General features: G+C 43.2%; 1 long non-coding RNA gene across 1 annotated transcript; it reads left to right on the forward strand.

Moving 5' to 3' along the window:
• Positions 1-280: 280 nt before the first annotated feature.
• LOC142029501 (uncharacterized) lies at positions 281-4,853 on the forward strand. The gene is made up of 3 exons (XR_012649941.1): positions 281-427; positions 3,920-3,991; positions 4,148-4,853. It is a non-coding gene; the product is annotated as an uncharacterized LOC142029501 (long non-coding RNA).
• Positions 4,854-5,100: the final 247 nt, after the last annotated feature.

Here is a 5,100-nt window from a genome sequence, read left to right on the forward strand (position 1 = left end):
ATAGTTGTGCCCTTTTCATTAAAAAGCAAATGCAAATTTTCCTAATTTTATTTCACATTTCCTTGTTCTAGAGAGGGAGAAAATGGTTTTGCTAAAGTCCGCAGGGAATTTGAAATATGACGTTCGAAAGCTGCCCCCACCCCCTCTTTCAAAGACGGTTTTCCCATTAAGATTTATACACTACCCTGGGAATTTAACTAGGAATTTTGCCTCTGATTCAGGAAGACAGGACCACATTCCCAGTAATTAGCTCACTAAGCTCAGCAGAGGCCATTCTCATTCCTTCGTTGCACATGGCTGGTATGTTTACATCTACCATCAGCATTTCTGACCTATCATACTTTCTGCTTTGCAGATATACAAGGTGAAAAAAGTAAAGAAGTGATCTGTGTGCAGTTCTTCCCACTACTTTAATGAACAACAAAAGGTGAGCTCTTTCTTCAGTACAGGTTTTTATTTCTCCCTATCTCCCTAACTATAACTCCCTAATTTATCAAGCTTGGTGCATGAAAACTCAGTTAACAGTAGCATTTGCTGTACAACACTGCTGTGTTCAGTGCAGTTGGGAATCCTGTAGTCTCCATTAACTTTGCAATATCAGGAAGTTTGCTAAAATATCAGGAAGTGTTGAAACAGTTCTGTTTGTTAGGTGAGCTTTCCTGGACATTAGGGTGGAGAGGTGGATAAAATGTTAGAAACGAGCCTAACATCAGAACCCCCATTTTACAGATGGATAAAATGAGGCATAGAAAGACTGTCTAATCATTTGATCTTCCAAGCTACTGTCTGTCTTTAGCTTGTAAAAAAAAAGAAAGGTCAGATGTGATACAGACTTACAAAGTCATCTGTAGTCTGGGGAGGATGAAGCAAGAATGGTTGTTTTCCTCCCTCCACCTTTTGCAGAATTCAAGAACTTCAGGAAGCTAACAGGCAAGCGGTGAAAAAGAGGCAAATTACCATGATTTTCATGTGATCACTAAAATTTGCTGCATGGTGGAAACTGAGATCCCAGAATGGTGGTGAGGCCAGATGTATAAAACAATTCAAAAAGCAGCTAGATTTGTTTTGGGAAGGAAGCATCCACACTCTTCAGTTTAAGAATGTGCATGTGAGCTCCAGCTCCACCAGTGCCTCATCTGAGGATATCTGAAGGCTGGGAGGATGTATGAGGGAAAGGACCACTTGGTACATTCCCTGCTTACTCTTGTGTGCTTTCCTCTGCATCCATAAGTAGCCACTGCTGGAGATCAGGTCCTAAATGGACTTTCAATCTCATCCAGTACAGCAGTTCTCATCTTCTTATCTCTAGGTAAGCAATGCTTAGACACAGATTTATTTTAATGCATCTTTATCTCAAAAGCGCTGTCAAGCAATTTCTAAATGATCTGAATAATTTCTTTTCACATCCCTAGTAAGCGATGCCAGGGAGCATTTGCTGTTCAGCATTTGTGAAAGTGCTGATCTATAATCAGATACTAATCTGTTCCTTTGCTGCTTGGGAAAAAAAAAAAAGTTGCAATAAATTCAAAGCTGTCTCATGAGGGCTGCAAAGATCAAATGCTTTTTGTTTCCTCTTTTCGCCCACAATAGCCTGCTTCACAAACTAGCTGCAGTAGGCAGTGGCACAGCAAGTGAATTCCAAATCACTCTGGGCTTTGTTTGACCTAGCAGTCAATATAAGACAGAGACACAACTGCATTATAACTTCCTTCCCACAACACAGCATTGTTTGGAAGTTGCCCAAAGAATATTACACCACCGACTACATTCTTCGCCCAGTGGGTATCAGTAGCCCAGAAAATTGGTTCTCTCCTTTGTTAGTTAGAGAACTTCCCATTTTGTACCCAGTCCCTTAAGCTCTGTTGTCTTTCTAGTATCATCAGCGTCAGTAAAAATAGAGATATCCTTATAAACAGACAAATTTGATGCCAGAGAATAAAAATGTTCTCAATAGAAACTTCATAACATTTTTACTGACTGTTAATGAAATGGCAGCCACTGCTTTAAATGTTACGTTTGCTTATTTAATGTTTTCTTCCTCCTTCCTTCCCCTGCGCCCATTTTTGTTCTCAAACCCAATATATTTAGTCTTGTTATCTTTCAGATAGTAGGACCAATATGAGTACATGGTCACTGAAAATATGGCATCTATGAGTTTACATGATAGTGACAGGTTATATGTTTTAATTAACATGGTATCAGTGAAAACCATTGTTCACAGAGGCAAGAGCATTATAAACCCTTCCTGTACTCTAAAAAAGGCAACAAAAGCACAAAGTCCAGGATACTAATTGCATTTTCAAGGTTATGCACATGCTGAAACACTTCACTGTTTCAGCGCTTAAGACTGTAAGACATAATGTTGAATCCTAGCTATCAAGGAAGATAATTTGGGATAATTCATGAAAATATAACTGTGTAATTAATCCTGGCTGCCACACATATTAGGTATTATAATCCTGACACAGACCTCTCCTTATCTAAGGCCAAACAGCCTTTGGGTCTGATCCAAGGCCCACTGAGGACAGCAGGAGTCTTCCCATTGACTTCAATGGGCTTTCAACCAGGCTGTTTGCTGTTATCTATTTATAGGCAATTTTTGTTGCATTTTGTTGTATTCTCACAATACCTGAACAGCTGCTAATTAACCACGCAGGGGTACGATGGAGAGCGTTCACCAAGAGAGCGAAAGGCTGCTGGCCCAGCTGGAGGCAGGAAGCCCCTGCTCGGTGCTGACGGCAGCTTCCCCGGGGCAGGGGGCCAAGCTCGCTCCGGCAGGTCCAAATCCCTGCAAAAGGAGGGCAGAGCGGGGGTCCTGCCCTGCTAGGACAAGCCATCAAACCACTCAGGGAGGGGCTTTCAGTCCTGGCTCCACTTACCAAGGGTTTCTATGAGGATGTCCAGCTTTAACGTCCAGCCCGCAGAGCAGTCCTGAGAGAGCGGGCGGTGGGCTTGCTTGCTTCCTTCGCTTTCCAGAGCTGTCACTTGCACCCCACCCTGTGAAAAGTATAGCCTGGAAAAGGAAAGTGGGATCATTAATATCCCAGCATCCTTGCTTCAGGCTTCCTTGCCTTTCCCCGTCCAGGGTGCCAATGCAATCGGCAGTGCTCTGGGTTCGCGCTGGGCATGGGGGCTGGCAATACCTTGTGAAATAGATCTGGGCTGGCTGCGGTCTCTGGGACCCCGTGGCCATCGGGCTGGGCACAGGGAGCATGGGATGGTGCTGGTCCCAGAGGCACTCCAGCAGCTGCGGGCAAGGACCAGCACAGGGCCTGCGTCAGGACCGGGTAGCGGTGCAAGGCAAGGTACCTCTGTGTGAAGTGCTGCCAGGTGGCTCGCAGAGAGGTGCAGAGACTTAGAGGGGCTCCCTACGCTCAAAACGCGAAGTTGTTCCACGCCGTTCCAGATGAGGTTAGGATGGAAGATGAAATGGACCTTTTTCAAACTGAAATATCACTTGAACTTAAGTAAAAACCTGTAATTATGTGAGTTCCTTAACAAAGACATGGCATCTTTGGTGACTGCAGTAATTCTTGCTTTGCAACTCAAAAGTGACAACACGAGTCTGTACAAGTACACTGCCACCACTATCAGATTTGGAGAGTCATTTTTACTTATTCTGACTAGTCTTTATGGAAGACCATAAAAGTGTATCACAAACAGAGATGAATTTCTGTCCATGAAGGTTTATTAACCCAGGTTTAAACAGAGTGGGGATTTAACAGCCAACACAATAGATATGAAACATTACTGGGCATCTTCTACCTGCATGCACAGCGGTTTCACTACCTCCCTTTACGATGGAGAAGCAGATTTATAGGTCTCTTTGGGAAGATGGGTTTGGGTGTTGGCATTTACTTAACGAACCCAGTGCCACTGTCTACTAACTCTACCGACGTTTCATTACCCCTGGTCATAGCTTCCGTAGCTGGCATTTTTGGGATCATCTGAGCACACAGAAACACAGAACTTCCTAGAGACTACAGAAAAAGTGAGTCTGTGACATTGTGGATGTTTGAATGAAACATAAAGTAATGATTCAGGGCTCTACTTTTAAAAGGAGGTGTCCTGCCTACCAGTCACTTGGCAGCTGTGACAAAGCAAAGCAGATATTTCATTTTTCACATGTTGTCACTGTTTTTTATAGCTGGAGACTTCAGCTCTGAAGAGGAAATGTACAGAAAGAATGCATGTATGCATGAATTTCGGACCTCTTAGTACCACATAAGTCAAATACGTTACACATTGTGGAAGAGGTGATATCTGAGAGAAGAAGTGAAAACAATCCTCTTTTGCAAAGTACTGCTTGGCCTAGGGGAGGTACTTGAAGATCTCGCTGCCCCAGATTACTTTCTTCTTCTCACAGTTTGTGAAAAGTGATGTTTGTGTTGTGCCCTCCCTTTACATTCACAGAAAAGAAAACAACTTATCTGCTGCCAGGTGCACACTGAGCACAGTTGGAAGATGTCTATACCATTACTCTTGTAATATTGACTATAGACTGTGCCAGGAGCCCACCCAGAAAAAAAAAAGAACATTATGGTCACTAAAAGTCTCTATGTACTAAGCGGAGGAACTATTTCTACAAGGATGTTTCTTAACTTCTGAGGACTCAACTTGGCAGCTAGTACCGTTCTTTTTAACCTTTTAAAACACTGTATGGATAACCTATACATTCCTCTCTTAATAAAGCCTAGATGACTCAACACACAGAAAGTAAGCTGTAGACTTTGCACTTGTAGCTTGCCAGCTGGAATCCAACCCAGATGACTTGTTCTTACTAGCAGCTCTCAGGAGGTGTGTGTAGAAGCAGAGTGAGCTGAGGGCCATTTTCTACTTCCCATACCACTTACACCAGTGCCAGGCTTTGCATTATCTGCTATGTCTTTCCAGGGGTGGCCATAGGGATTAGATGTCTCAATAGGCACTAGGCATATGCATCTTAATAATAGGCCAGAGATGACTTATGCTCGGAGAAAAAAAATATATGGGGAAATTTGTCCCACTCTGCACTGTATCCACCCTGAGTAAGTCAGGTTGTTGCACAGATGACTAAGAATAGCAGTGGCACACAGTAAGTGAGAGTGATGACTCAGAAAG

Source organism: Buteo buteo, chromosome 3 (assembly GCF_964188355.1).
Source record: "Buteo buteo chromosome 3, bButBut1.hap1.1, whole genome shotgun sequence".
Classification (NCBI taxonomy): domain Eukaryota; kingdom Metazoa; phylum Chordata; class Aves; order Accipitriformes; family Accipitridae; genus Buteo; species Buteo buteo.